The sequence below is a fragment of the Triturus cristatus genome, chromosome 6 (assembly GCF_964204655.1).
Source record: "Triturus cristatus chromosome 6, aTriCri1.1, whole genome shotgun sequence".
NCBI lineage: Eukaryota > Metazoa > Chordata > Amphibia > Caudata > Salamandridae > Triturus > Triturus cristatus.
The window spans coordinates 1,405,683,232-1,405,699,146 of NC_140589.1; the positions used below are offsets into that span (position 1 = coordinate 1,405,683,232).

The window sequence follows — 15,915 nt, forward strand, 5'->3', positions numbered from 1 at the left end:
TTCACCCAGCACCCTGTGGTGCTGAATGAAGGTAGCACCCAGAGTAGAAGAACCATGGGTCTTTTATACCCACACAGGGGCTCAGGAAAAGGGCGGTGCAAGCATACATGAGAAGAGTTACATACATAGATGGTCATACAGAAATGCACCGTCAACAGTAAAGGAGGAGCTAGCAGTTGCTGACTCTGGTAGAAACAACCTGATAGTTACAGACTAAAAACAGATGCATGGACAGTTAGATATTCCTGCGCATGTGCAGGGTAGCAGAGTCTAAGTATAGCCAGTCCTTTAAACAGAGCACAAGGGAAGACAAAATGGCTGCCAGAAATACAAAATGGATTCCACAAAATGTACAGGATAGCCTCTAAATACCAGATGGATTCTGCTAACGCTAATTTAATCGCAGCCAATTTACGACATTGCCTGAGCCAGCGCTTTAGCGCTGCTCTCGCGAGAGCTTTTGTAAAAGGGGGATTTGGAAGTGCAAACCAGTGCTTTCAGGCCGCCAACTACAGTGCATGTGCGCCCGCCGTGCGCGCGCACCATTTGGCAGCATGCATGATCATTTCGCGGCCGCTTTGATGTTCTCAGTGAGCCGCGCGGCCACTGAGAACATCAAAGCGGCCGCGAAAGTGCACACCATTTGCCACCCCCTCCCTTATCCCACTTCCTGCTTGTTATCACATCCTTGCTGTCTTGCAATCTTCCCCGTTATCTCGCTAAGCCAGTTTCGTTTTATGTTCCTGTTTTTCCCAAGCGCAAAACATGACTTCTTTGCAAGACTGCATTGTTCAGCTGGCACAAAAACACATAATCCCCAGTGCACAAGTATTTCAGAGGCGTGCAGCGAGCTGCTTAGACATCATTCCGTTAGTATTTCTGGCATTCAGACAGGAGAAGAGAGCAAAGCAATCATGTCGCTTCCTGAAGTGCCTTAGAAAGTGGAGAGGTTTATTCAAACAGCTGTCTTGTACTCGAGATGCATTTCACCCTCATCTCTTCTTTGATAAAGAGCCTCGCTCTCTGCTCACTGCAATTGCCAGCCCTGCTTTGCAGCACTCACTATCTGCACAGGGTCAGCTTCATTCAGGTGTGCTCGTCCAAGAAATATTCGAAAACTGTATGAACATTTCTTTCAAAACTATGAACATGTCAGGGAGCGGGACATCGTAACCGATATTTTGACACTACTGGAAGTCCCTACATCCTGTATGCACACACTGCCTCTGCAACCCATGCTCAGAAGAGGAAACACAAACACTTAGGTGATGGACTATTCCCTGAGGAAGCCCCCCGCATCTGAAACAATTGAGGGTCAAGACCCCGCCAGTTCTGACCTCCGCATCCAATCAATTTTCTTTCCCTTCACTTCTCCCATACACGTTTATTGTCAAATACACGAGTTAAAGCTATTGGCATTGTAAATGACAATGCCAATAGGCATTGTTATTTGCAATGTCAATAGCTCAAACTCGCGTAAATGCGAGACCTAATGCATTGCAAATGCTTGTTGTGGTTGTTAATGACAAGGAATGTGGTTGTGGCCTGAGTGGGGCTTTCACCCTCCCTCAACCAATAACACTATTTTTCTTACAAGGGGCAAGTGAATTACATGATGGACTCTTCTACACCCATTTGGGCATCTATAACATACATATTTATAGTATGTATGCAGTTTATTTTGAAGGATTTGTCCGAACATCTATAAACCGGATTTTTGTGGATATGTTCAGATAATAAACAATGGATTCTGCAAAATACTCATACAGCATAAACTACAAGGTTAATTGCTAATGCAATATTTTCTGATGACTTTTGTAAAACAATCTAGTCTCCAAGCCCATTTTTGTACTTATGCAACGTTTTGTGCAGGATCTGTCTGTATGTTTTTCAATATATTTTTTTGGTTTTGTCTGGTTAGCCATAAATTGTTTTTCTGTGGGTTGTTTGTCCAATTATATAATACATCCTGCAGGTATTGTGTATTATTTATTGTATATTGCAAGTTTCTGTGCTTTTATGCCACAAAATGTAGTGGTATAAAAACACATATACCATAGAGAAACATGAAATATGGAACATTTTCACTGTTGCCTGTGAAATTCGGATTTCATCAAAATAATGATAGCACCCAAACCACTCTGCTGAGCTTTAATGTTGTCAGGGTTACTAGTATTATGAAACAATGAGCACCAAATTATGCAGTAAGGTTATCTAAATTACATAGCAAAAAATAAAAATTATGTAGCACGTGCTCTATTAGTACTATTTTCATCCATTTGAGCTAGAAACATTTTGTGCCAAAATCTGCATATTTTACAAATTATACGGCAAATGATGATTGCAAATATTAAGCGGTAAAGGCTGCAGCCAAAGAATCCCATAAATCCACTGACCTACCTGTTGTCATTTTGTGTGAAAAAAGTGTCCAAAAAAGGTAAACCAAACCTAAATATTCTAATTCCAATCAATGCCCATTGTTAGCTGCACTTTGAAAACCTCTATTTCAAGCTAACTATCCCAACTAAAAAAATGCATTATAAAAAAAAATACTTAATAGGTACTATGTGTAATATGGCTCTACATTGCCATCTCTGGGTTCTGGTGACATTTAGAAAACACTCGGCCTTGAGCCTCATGGTTGATATAACCAGAACCGCCTCAATGGCAATATTGGATTATTTTACATTGGTAGCCATTCTGTATCCTCTATATATTAGGCTGGAATGGCTGCGTAGAATGACACTTCATAGACTTGTCTGGTCCAATCCTCATTTTTAATTAAAAAAAATAAAACGTTGCTTGCTATTGACATCCATAATATTCAGTCAATCCACTGATTTCAATGGAAATGCAAACTTAGACATGCATTTTATTGTCACTGTGAGGCATGACACTGATACATTTACAGGTACATGCATCAAACAGGAAATTAGCGATTCATTAATTGCGAAAAATAAGGAATCGCAAATAAGGAATCGCTAATTCCTATGCAATAACGGAATAGCGATTAATCAGCGAATCGCTAAAAATCGCAAACGCTATTTGCGATTTCACCTAATCCACCCGCAAATAAAGAAAACCTAAATGTGATAGTGAAAATAGCGAACTCGCAAATTGCGAGTTCTCAAATAGCGTAAACGCTAATAGCGAGGTCGCATTTTGATGCATGGTGATGACATCACTACCAGGAAGTAAGCCAGCCCATACTTCATTCAGGGCTCAATTGCTGTGAGAGGAGGAAGCTGACTGCAGGAGCAGGACAGTACATCCAAGAACTCTGTTTGCAGACCTGTTTCCAGACCAAAATGGATCCAACTACATCTGGGGAGAGTACAACAGGGTGGAAACTCAAAATTAAATTCAGTGAAAATGAAATTGACACACTCATAGGGGATGCAGTAACAAGCCATGACAAGCTCTTTGGCAAACTTTCACTGAAGGTCCCAGAGGCACAAAAAAGAAAAAGTCTGGCTCAGGATCCAAAATAGATGAAATGCAGTGGGGGTCACACACCGCTCAATTGAAGAACTTAAGAAGCCGTGGTACGACCTGCACAGCCGGGCAAAAGAAAGGATTGCTGAGAGGCTGAAGGAAGCCAAGAAGACTGGAGGGGGACCACCAGCACAGCCTGCAAACACGCTCATGGAGGACCTGGTGGAGTCCACACTCCTGTCTGAAGCTGTGGTGGGAGTGACGCAGCTGGACACATCTGTTGCGGCCAACACATCTCAAGGTAACGTTCATGCAAGTGACCATTAGAAGAGACATATTGTAATTAGCACATCACCTCAGTACAGCACAAATGTTCAGTAAGAAACTCCAGTGCACATTTTCCAGCCACAACCAAGTGCATTATGGGAGACACAGGCAGGGCAGGCGGGTTTGCAAGCAAACACACAATGAGAACTCAGAATACGTGAGCAATGTGTGACAGACATAAATTTATTATGAGCAAAATGATGCATAATGTGACATGACATCACACACAGAATGAATTAAGATTTGCACTGTTTAACATCACAGATGTAGAAGAAGGAGAGGCTGAGGAGAGTGACTACATGGTCACCCAGGATACTCCGGCTGTGGATGACATAGACACACCTGTGGTCCCACAGACATCATCCCGTGCGCCCACGACATGCAGGGTTACAGTTGCTCCACTGCAGACCGTGGAGACTGAGGATGACTCCCAAAGCACGCAGAGACAAGCTAGGCTCAAGGCACACCCACGTTGACACCTCAAGCACCGGTCCAGAATGGCACAGTCCCAAGTCGGAGGCGCAGAGCAAGGTCAGGCGTCACACTGCATGCGGCACAATTTAATGATATCTGGGGTGGTCTGGAGGCACAGATGCTTGGTGTGCAGCACCTGCAGGCAAGAAACATGCGGTTAGTGCAGGCACAAATAAGCAAGATGGCAGGCAACATTGCTGGACTGACTGATTGCGTGAGGGAACTCACCACCGCTGTGTAGGAGGGCAACAGGCAGACGCAGGAGCTGACCAGGGTGATGAAGGAGGGACAAGTGACACAGACAAGACAGAATCGCCAGTTGATGCTTTGCTTGCACGGCTATACACGAGCAAACAATCGCCTGGGCACCAACACTGCACTGCTGACCCGTCGGTCCATCAACATACAGACTGAGATGTCCCATTGTAGTGGAGATGTGGCCAGGGCACTGGGCCAGGTGACAAATGCGGTGGAACAAAAACCTGCTGCCACTGTTGGGGCCAACAACGTGAAAGGGGAAGAGAGGGAGTGAGGAGGCATCAAGCCTCAGTAGTTTGGCAATGCCTGTCACCACTGGCAGGAGGCACAACACTCGCAGCACAACACCCTCCGTATCTGACCTGAGGGATGGAGGTGAAGCAGGCGAAAGGTGTCTGGGTGTGCGTGGGAGGAGGAGATAGACTGGTATGTCTAGAGACATTCAGCAATGGTGAGGTAACCATTGCCAAGGACATTACTGGTGACTGACTTTCAAGTCAAATGAGTATGTCTTTGAATCTTTTTTAGTAATGGTAAACATATGCTACTGTGCCCTTGATACGTGTGCATCAACACTACAAATTATTTCATTTGAACAAAATATAGTTCATTCTAAAGAAGCTGTGTATTGTCTCGTCATTACTCACATCAAAAATAGTTACGTGTGATTTCTGTACGTCTCCTGCGCCCTTCTGCTGCACTTGCTCCATGTGCTGCACGTCGTTGTGGCCATTCCTGGTTGTCGTCTTCGGACTCACTGTCAGACACCTCAATGGAAATGCCTCTCCTAGTGGCAATGTTGTGTAACATGGCACATGCAGCCACAATCCTGCAGCATTGGTCGGGTTTGTACTGTAATGCGCCTCCTGTCTTGTGTAGGCATCTGTAGAGGCTCTTTAACAGCCCAAAGGTGCGCTCAATGATGTTCCGGGTGGAGATGTGCGCAGCATTGTAACTCTGCTCATTGGGGGTTGTTAGATTGAGGTATGGCATCAATAGGTAGTTATGCACGGGGTATGCGCTGTCACCTAGAGTGAAATAAGCAAAAGGTTAGTGTCGGCAATGCATTGGGATACGTTCAATGTCTGTGTGAAATCAAAACACATGTTTACCAAGCAGATGTCCCTCTCCGAATTCACCCCTGAGCATACGAGTGTGTATGCCACTCTGGCGAAATATGTAGGAATCATGGGCGCTTCCCGGGTATTGGGCCACAATGTCAGTAATTATATACTTTGCATTGCAGACTACCTGTATGTTTAGCGAATGAAAGCATTTCCAATTCCTAAATATATATTCATTGTCTGCTGGTGGACATATTGCTACATGGGTACAATCAATGCAACCTAATACATGTGGGAAGCGGGCTAGCTGATAGAATTCCTGTTTGGTCTTATTCAGTTCATGTGTGGTTGTGGGGAAGCTAATGTGGAAGTTGATCCTTGACATCATGGCATGAAGGAATGATTTGAAGAAATGTGAAAGGGCGCTTTGTGACACCCCTCCAGCTACTGCCACTACCCCCTGGAAACTGCCTGACGCAAGTAGGTGAAGGCAACATAGGACCTGCACATGAGTGGGTATTGCATTGGTCCTATGAGTCTGATGCCGCAATATGGGATCCAATTCCTCTATTAAGTCAAGGATCATGGCACCATTCAGCCTTTACGTGTCGTATATTTCCTCTTCTGTTTGTCCTAGCAATGTAATGCGGACTCTGAAGATACACTCCTGTATTCTCAAATCACTACTTTGCAAACTTCAAACCACCCAAAACGCCGCCGCCAGGCTCGTCCTAGGACTACCACGCCGGGACCACATGACGCCGCACCTACGAGAGCTCCACTGGCTCCCCATTGATACGAGGGTCACCTACAAACTACTCACGCACGCTTACAAATCCCTGAACAACATCGGACCCAAATACCTCAACGACCGAATGAGTTTCCACAAACCCAAGAGGAACCTTCGCTCTTCCGACCTCGCCCTGGCAGAGGTCCCCCGCATCCACCGAAGCAGAGCCGGAGGGAGAGCCTTCTGTTACACTGCCGCCACAGCATGGAACGCTCTCCCAGTTGAATTAAGTCGCTCGACTACCCTACTCTCCTTCAGACGGGCACTAAAGACCTGGCTTTTCAACTGATCGGAGCTGCTAGACATACCCCTCCCCCAGTGCCTTGAGACCCTCGCGGGTGAGTAGCGTGCTTCACCAACTCCTGATTGATTGATTGATTCTGGGTACTGCTGCCTGGATCCTCATCCTCCTCGCCATCAGGTAAAGCGCTGCCATTATGAATGGTTCTGAGGCATTCTGGGTGTGTTTAAGTAGGTTTCAGTTTGATTTCAGCTGTATGTTATTCTCACTCATGGTTACCACCTGGTTGGGATCCTTCTTAAATTGCACTTGCAAAATTGCGTTTTTCTGTAAAATCGAAACTTGCGATTTTTCTTGCATTTGGGATTCGCTAATACTGAAATTGCAAATAAGGATTCGCAATATATGTCAATAAATTAGGTGTTTTCGCAGATTGTGGGTTCATGCATTGGAGTACAGTCATTTGCGATCGCAAACAGGCATATTTAGCGATTCGCAAACTTTGCGAGCTGATTTTTGTTTGAAGCATGTGCCTGTTAGCCTGTGAACTATGTTGGTGTATGTTGTAGGGGCGGTGCGGGTGATAATATAGTCAGCTATTTGTATCCCACACGGTTTGGCTTCTAAATACTATGCAAATAAATGCATCTGAACTTCCCAGCCTATACCAGCATTTAAAATAACTCGTTAACCACTCAAAGCTGCTGACCGTTCTGTTCACAGTACATTGTTAACGAGGTACACAAGTGGATGCTACTTTGACCCATCTCCTATCACTAGTTATGTTCAGCTTCTGGTAGTAAGTAACATACATGTTCACCTGCACAGGGGCGTGGCTTCCATTGGTGAAACGGGTGCAGTAGCAAGGGAGCCCATAGGCCGGTGGGACCCACAGAACCGTAATTATTGCTGTATTTTATATAATTCAAACATGGGGGGGAGGGGGCATTCATTTCCTTGCGTGTACAACGACCAATGAAACAACAGAGCTAGCTACTGCCGCTGCCCGCACCTCCCTCATCAGTTCTTGCCTCTGTCTCGACGTCATGCTCCTAACCCCAGTGCATCCTATTGTCCTGGTTCACGCGTTCTCATTGGGCAGACAGGAAATCCGACCTGACTAGGGGCACGTGTGACAGGGTCACGCGCTGCTTTTCCACCTTCTCTACTGCACGTTCTCAGGCGAGAAGGTCTCAGCGAGGGGGGTGTGGAGTAGACGCCCCGCGTGGGTGGTGGTGAACTGCTCCTACACCTTTCACGAGTTGTTTTGAAAATTGTTCTCTATCTTATGTTGTTTTGGAAGTGCTGTGAATATGCTGTGGTTTGGTTAATTTGAGGGCAGCGCAGAAACAAATAGTCACTGTTTACCCAAAAGAAAACAAACAAACGTGCCCCAGTAACCTTTACACGCAGGCCAAGCTAGCAGCTCCGACTCCTTCCCACCAAGGTTCGGTCAATGTTGTTATAATCTTCCGAACGTGAAATACGAATATCTGCATAGCGCCTTGAGTGGCCCACTGAATCCAAGAAGACACAGTGCAGAGAATTGGAACTCCATCATCGATTGGGAAAATAAAGTCAAGAGTGTTATGAAAGTCGTCACTTCAGAAATAGAATTGAGTCACTCGGGGTGGAGTCGAGTAGCAGCTGGAAGATATTTTGAGGTGTGGCGGTCAGCATATTTGTTTTCAGCAGCCACTATTGTTAGCACCATTGAACGTGTTTCTCAGCATATCACACTCATTCACATCACAACAATTTACATTGCATGTAAGACAGTCTTTATAACTTGAGTTTTAAGAATGGGGCGTCCCTTCCCCCACAATCTATTGACCCCTGGTTTCCTTCACAGAATGCTGATTAAATTGAATACGTGCGCAGATGCGGGCACACAGAAAGGACTCTTTGTTGAGGCCAGCAGCGCTAGATGACTGCCATGATACTGTTTCATTGCCTCAGGTGCCGGCCTCACGGTGACAAAGTGTGACCACGGCAAAAGCTCGCTGTGCCGTATGTCTCGCCTCTCTAATTGGATTACTGGGGATGGTTTGAGGGAAGTACAGTCTGGATTATTCTGACGAATCCGTCACTCGCCATAGCTGCAAATCACGTGATCCACGTTAGCCAAACGCAATTAGAACGCGTGGGCCATTCAATAAACTACAAGTACCAGAATGCAAATGTTATTGACAATAAGGTCAGCCATGTTGAAGGTGTCCAACATGTATTGGGCACTCTGCACCTTTACCTCTTCTTTGAGTTGAGAAGGGGAGGCAGTGGTTAGCGGTCAGCAGTGCAGCCATCCTAGGGCAGGAGGGTACCCCAATTGCTGGTTTTTTTAAATCCATACACGGGTGTGGCTGGGGCGTTTGCTCTGCTTGCGTTAGGGCCCACGACAGCCCTGCTACTTCACTGACTAGACTATGGTGATCCCTAGAAGGGTTGAATATACTATTCACTTTTAGTGGACTGGGGCAGTGAACAGAGGGGAGCGAGTGTAGCATGCTTGAAGGTCTAACGAGGGTGCCAGTGGGTCCATTCAAGGTGGGTATATTCAGTCAAACACGTCGCATGCTGGAATCTGCGGGACCCTTCGGAAACTAAAAGTGCCACTACCAATCACTAAGTGCTGCGCTGTAATGACCGACAATCCAGGACCAGTTGTTGGTGTCGCATACCACACGGGTGATTTGGAAGCTAGGCGCTATTACAGTCCTCTAATGAGAGCGGGCGTCTGTTGTGTATTTTATTTAACAGCTTTTTAGTGCGTGTCAGATCGAGGCTGTCCTGTTGCTGGCATAAAAGTGGCATTTTTTCCCTTTGCATTCTTACCTTCTAACGATGATATATATATATTATTGTTCTACATGTGCTGAATTGGGCACTTTGTAATACCCCCTCAGTGATGGAAAAATAGAGACTTCGCAGTCACAGGCCTATTATAGCTAGTACTTATGAAGAGACAGTCTCAGACTTGGAGGACATTAAGACCATACATCCTTTTTTTTAACGGCTTGACACTTACGAAAACAAAATAGTATCGCCATTTGCCACCCTCGAGGCGGTGGAGCAGTCCGCTATTGGCACATTCCACTGTAAAAATAGTCTGTTTGGTGTCCCCACCCGAGCCGCAGCGCCTTCCACTACAGTCCGTCGCTCTGGCAGAGACATTCCGTCTGAAGGCCCCTCATGATTCCGACAGTATGTCAGGGGGGCGGGGATGGGTGCTGCTTGATGGCACGTCTTATAGTTATCGAGACTTTTAATGGACGAGCAAAACGGTTCCACCTTTGGGGGTGAGGGAGCACTACTCAATACAGCCTTCTATAAAGCAACAAAGGTCATAAGAAACATTCCCATAATGCATGCATCTGAATCTGGGAGAGGATGTGACGTTACAGGCAGAGCTGCAGACTTTGGACTTGGGGAACACGACATCGGCGTCAGCGCCACATCCTGTGATCCTGGGCAAATCACTTAATATTCCTGTGCCTAAAAAACATGAGCGTGACTTTATACAAGTTAATTGGTGCTCATGTAAACCGTTTCAATACCTTCGGGTCGAATTCGCGCTATATAAAACTACTACGATAAAAATAAATAGACAGCACATTAGCACTACTTTCCTTTGTCCTTAAATTCGTACAGGAAACACTACATTTGATGCTTATGATACCCGCTCCCATGCTCGTGCGAAAAAGTTACATCTAGGGAACAGAGAATGTATTTGGGGAAAAAAGTACATTGGATTAATTCATTTGATGATTAACGACAGAGTGAATACATATGTTTTGGAAAATGATCACAGAAGCTATTTATTGCTGACTGAAATAGCAATTGTCTCCCCGTGCGTGGTGTCGCGCCACTTAGCAATAATTCTCCCAACAGTGATTTACCCCCTTTTCTTTTAAAGAAAAAAATGTAAACATGTTCAACCTACATTGCCAGTGGGAGTTGAGGAGAAGCCGCTGGCGTCCCCCAGCCTCCCCTCCCCCGCGCGCCTGATAGCAGCTCTCAGATGTTGTTCAGTTTGTGTGACTCACCTCACTGGGCACACAGGAGGGAAACTGCAACCGCAGCACATTCCGGCTGAAGTTGGGAAACCTGCTTTGAACCTTGGCCCGGCCTATCTCCCGCCTGCACAATACGAAGTGTTTGTAAACAGCGGGCTGTGTGCTGACACAGGAAGGGCCCAAGCTCCCAATTAAGGCGAACATTGGACAGATCCTGTTTAGTGTGGTTTACCAGTGGCCACTTTTAACAGTTTGATACCAACACTGATTCATTGCGCCACTCTGCTCACATGATTGCAAACGGCCGTTCTTTCGATATCGTCAAACATGTAAACATGTTTTTTCTCTTTTCTGTTGCTGATTAAAGGATTAGAAAAAATCGTATGGTGTGTTCCCAAAGTTAAAAAAACACACACACACACAAGCCTCTCTTATTTTTGAACGAGCGAATTCTAGAATTCTCTCTTGTTCCTGCATACATGTGGCAACCTGAGCCCCCTCCCCTCCCCCAGCCGATCTGCTCTCTCCAGGCATTGACAACCTACAGACGGGTCAGGCCAGACGATCACTAAGCGGGTAGAGAATCCCGACCGAACTAGTTTCAATTTACAGAGCAAACAACTTTTTTTTAACGATAATTGCTTTGCCAGAGGCTGTTGCCCGTTATTTAATAAGTCCATTAGATTTCTCCAACACTCTTAGCAATATCTACGTGAACTTGCGCGTTATTGCTTCAGCAATTTGCTCTTGAAATCAATAAACGACTTGTAAATACATTTAGATTAGCGCATATTATTTGGGACAAGTAAAACAGCAACATGTAGACAGCAGCGTCTGTCTGCGCCACAGAGGGCCATGCTGTTAGTACACGTACTGAGTATCCCCTGAGAACAAACCTCACTTCCTGTAATGGACAATGGTTTTTTTTGCACTGAGACTGCAGATGGCTTGTTGGGAGGGAGGGAAAGAGGGTTTGCTTTCACTTTACATAAACCTGTGTGTGTAAAGCCTGCCTAGGCATTAATAAACCATCACTGTGGCCCATCCATACTCAGGACCACTGGAATTATGTGGTTTCGAGGACGTGGAGGTTCCCACATAACTATGGCCTTGACGTATTTACCACATAATCGATCATTTGCTTCCTAATCTGAAGATTGCAGAAAAAAAAGTGTTTGGGGATCTAAAGTTACCAACAAGCATTGGCATAGCCAATAGGTCTCGCCTTTGGGATCTTATAAGTGTTTAGCCATGCAATTAGTTGATGTTGTTGCACCAAGGATATTGTGCTGCATAGTAAATTCTTATAAGGTCCCAAAAGCAAGACCTATTGGCTATGCCAATGCTTGTTTCATATAATTGTTGCGAGAAAAGTTTATTTATTATCAGTACCGTTTCTCCCTTTCTATTATTCTCATATTTTTTCGCTAATCAATTTCTTGGTATTTTTTTTTTATATTTTGAATGCCAGCACTGTGATCCTTAACTGCCTTAATTATATGGTTTTATTTAACCGTAATCCCTATAACTTGTTTGGGCTCGGCCCGTGAACAAACTCTCAGTCTTGGTAACTGAAAAATAAAGCATTATTTTCGGGCGTGCGGGACTCTGGGGGCGATGAGCCCCTCAAACCACGTGACCCCTGACTGAAGACCAGAAGAAGCAGTCATATCATATGTGAGTGACGTCGTGGTGACACCTCAAGGGCACAGCTGGGCAGCAGCTGGAGAGGAGACTAAGGGCGCCGGCGGCAGTTCCTTGGCGCATTCCATGGCACGCACAGCACGAAGTTCACTTTCTAGCTGCCAAGGTAGAACCAAAGAGAGTAGGGAAGGGGTGGGCACGGGCCGTGGGTGAATTGGGGGAAGAGTGTGTGGGAGTGTGCGGGGAGAGAACAGAAGGCGAGTGGGAGGAAAAGCCCCTCTCAGTTGCTTCTCGTGAACAGTCCCTCTCAGAAAGCATGCCAGCGTTACTGCCAGCTAGGCTGACAAACATGGTTGGCATACAGGAAACAGGCACGCAGGGCCGGTAATTATCTGGGAGCCACGAGGCACACATGGGGAGGCCTCGCATTGCACCTCCACGCGGCAGCAAAGTGCCCCAGAAAAGGGCCACTCCGAGGAGCCGAGGTGAAAAGCGCAAAAGGCGCGATAATCGCCGGGTGGTTGGAGAGCCTTCTGCTGGCAGCAGAGTCTGGAAGCGCAGGCAAGGGACTCTTCTTCCGTGTCCCAGCGGAACTATGCGCATTTGTTCGCTCTTTGGTGGCGCTCACTGAGTAATTGTGAGTGCCAACTGCCGAGCCGTACAGCTGTTTCCGCTGGCGCCAGATGTTGCCCAAGCAGGTGCTGTGGCGTTTTTGCGCATGCACCCTGGCTTATGCGTGGCGTCCCTGCGCTTCGTGGCCACAACCCACGCTCGTCCTGCTCCTCGAATGGGTGCCCGCAGAATGGTCCTTTTATGCATTGTGTGTGCCTACTGTGAGCACGGAGGATCTGCCTGGGACAGGCCATTATTTGGAGCCCGAAAGATGACATCCCTCTATGATGCATCTATTCAAAGCAGCAGTGAAGTAACAAGCAGGAAGGGGGTGGCAAATGCTGTGCACTTTCGCGGCCGCTTTGATGTCCTCAGTGGCTGCGCGGCTCACTGAGGACATCAAAGCGGCCGCAAAACTGATCAGGCAGTGCTTTTCAGGCTGCCAAATGGTGCGCGCGCCCGGAGCACATGCACTGTATTTAGAGGCCTGAAAAGCATTAGTTTGCACTTCCAGATCCCCCTTTTACAAAAGCTCTCGCGAGAGCAGCGCTAAAGCGCTGGCTCAGGCGAGACCTAAAAAACCGTTGCACCACATGCTGTGGGATTGTGGAAGGCCATTTGCAAAGCTTTACTTGCCATCTTTCTGTTGCTTATTGCTATATTTGGGTTCAAAACTGGTATAAAAGGAGGTGCAACCAATGCCCAGACAGTGTTAAGTGTAAAAATGACAAAACAATGAAATAACACTATCACAAAATCTGCTGCATTATTACGCCACATTATTTGCCCTTTCTTGGGGGGAAAAATTACTCACCCTGCCGCATAATTTGGCCCTCCCCTGCCGCATAATTCTAGCGGCCCTGGTTATGGCACATTCCAAAAAGGTGCAGTGCAAAAACATCTTTACAAACAAGCTGACATACATATGTCACATGCAGAAGTGGGAAATATTTCAAGCAAATAAAGGATCAGTGACATAAAAAAATCAGGTGATCAGTCCTTGCAAGAGCAGAGCATCACAGGTTAGCTTCATTAAACATATGTGCAAACGTGAATGAGTTGCAGTCTATTGATACGAGTTAGGATTGCTTCACAAGTAGAGATAGGTTAGAGAACCCAGCATGTGGAGAGGATTCTGCAGTATTATCATAGAAGATTTAGGTCACGATTATGCATGGGAAACAGAATGTCAGAATTGGCAAATTTAAAATAACATCTGAATATTGCAGGGGTTGGGCGTGCTCCTGGTAACGAAGTCCAGAAAGTCAATATTGAATGTTCAAAAAAATCTTTATTTTCAGTCGATTAACTCTCACGCAATCAGAGTTTTAAAGTCAGCCAACCCGTTTCGTTTTCATGCAGAGAACTTCACCAGGGCTGATACTGTGAGTATTAGTATTGGAATGTAGTTGCTATATACGAAGTTGCGCTCCCCACCGGTCTAGTGGGTGCAGTGTAGATTGTATGAAAGACAAATAGGCCTGGTCCACGATGGTCTAGAGTAAAGAAAAATTAATTCAAACGTTGAGTGAGGTGTGTGTGTTCCAGGCAGTAACATTGGAATCCTTCGGGATGTCCCAAGGCCTGGGTCAGCCTCAAAGCAAATCGTAGGATAACGATGTCGGGTCCGTGTTGGTGAACATCTGAATATTGACAGGCTGTAGTGACACTGAGAACAATCAATCAATCAATCAATCACAGTACTTGTATAGCACGCTACTCACCCGTGAGGGTCTCAAGGCGCTGAGGGGAGGGGGAGCCGCTACTGCTCGAAGAGCCAGGTCTTGAGGAGTCTTCTGAAGGCCAGCAGGTCTTGGGTCTGTTGTAGGTGGGTAGGGAGGGTGTTCCAGGTCTTGGCGGCGAGGTAGGAGAAGGATCTGCCACCGGAGGTTGTTCGTTGGATGCGGGGGACATCGGCGAGGGCGAGGCTGGCGGAGCGGAGCTGGCGAGTCGGGGTGTAGAAGTTGAGTCTGCTGTTCAGGCAGGCTGGTCCAGTGTTGTGGAGTGCTTTGTGTGCATGGGTGAGGAGCTTGAAGGTGATCCTCTTGTCGCAGGGGAGCCAGTGTAGGTTTCTCAGGTGGGGGGTGATGTGGCTACGGCGGGGGATGCTGGCGATCAGTCGGGCGGTGGCGTTTTGGATGCGTTGTAGTCGTTGTTAGACGGACCGGGAGGGTCGGCCGAGGACAAGGGGAGAGGTCTCCGGGGAGAGCCGTCTCCAGCGATCGTACAGACAAATAACTTCCCCCCCCCACAGACAGATACCACACAAGGAGATGAGTTAGCGTTCTTTATAAGCACTTCTTAAGGTACGATGAAAAGGTACAAGGAGGTCTGGACTCAGGGGTCCCCTCGATTCAAGTCTCTCAAGATGGGGAAAGGGGGTAGCGGGATAGTCTGGTTACCAGTCTGGTAGTTGAGGTGGTATAGTGGGTAGCTCACAATCCTCGAGCTTGGTGGTCTAGCTGGTACGGGCCGCGGCAGCGCCAGCAGGTCCCAGTGAAGATGGTCGATACACGGTCCGCGGCAGCGCCAGCAGGTCCCAGTGAAGATGGTCGAGGTACGGTCCGCGGCAGCACCAGCCGGTCCCGGTGAAGATGGTCGTTACAACGGGCCGCGGCAGCGCCAGCAGGTCCCGACGAGGATGGATGTTGCAGAAGGCCGCGGCAGCGCCAGCAGGCAGGTCGATAGTTCACAAGATAGGGCTACGGCAGCGCCAGTAGTCCGTCAAGGATGAGTTCTCTCGGTGTCTCTCGACTCCAGGATACAACTGCCTTCCTGCTCCGGAGCTGCTCCAGTTATAGGGCAGGTGCCCTTTGATGTCCGGACCCTCGCACTTGGAGGTCGGAGGGTCCGGGATGAAGGTGTCCAGACACCCAGCGGGGGGGTGGAGCCGGTGCCTGGGGGAGCTGGAGGCGATCGTCACCTGGCGGGGGAGAGTCCTTGGCGCTTCGTTCTCCCATTGACCTGCCAAGTGGTCCGCTCACCTCCTGGGTGGATGGTGGTGCCGGGATGTCGGGGCCGGCCAGGCCCAGGGTTAGGGTCGGGGGGAGGCCACGC

At 47.2% G+C, this 15,915-nt stretch overlaps 1 long non-coding RNA gene across 1 annotated transcript; it reads right to left on the bottom strand.

Annotated features, from left to right (window-relative positions):
• Nucleotides 1–3,924: 3,924 nt before the first annotated feature.
• On the bottom strand, nucleotides 3,925–10,647 carry LOC146821476 (uncharacterized). The gene is made up of 3 exons (XR_014962723.1): nucleotides 10,530–10,647; nucleotides 5,142–5,522; nucleotides 3,925–4,372 (listed from the first exon to the last, which is right to left on the bottom strand). It is a non-coding gene; the product is annotated as an uncharacterized LOC146821476 (long non-coding RNA).
• Between the last annotated feature and the right edge of the window lie 5,268 nt (nucleotides 10,648–15,915).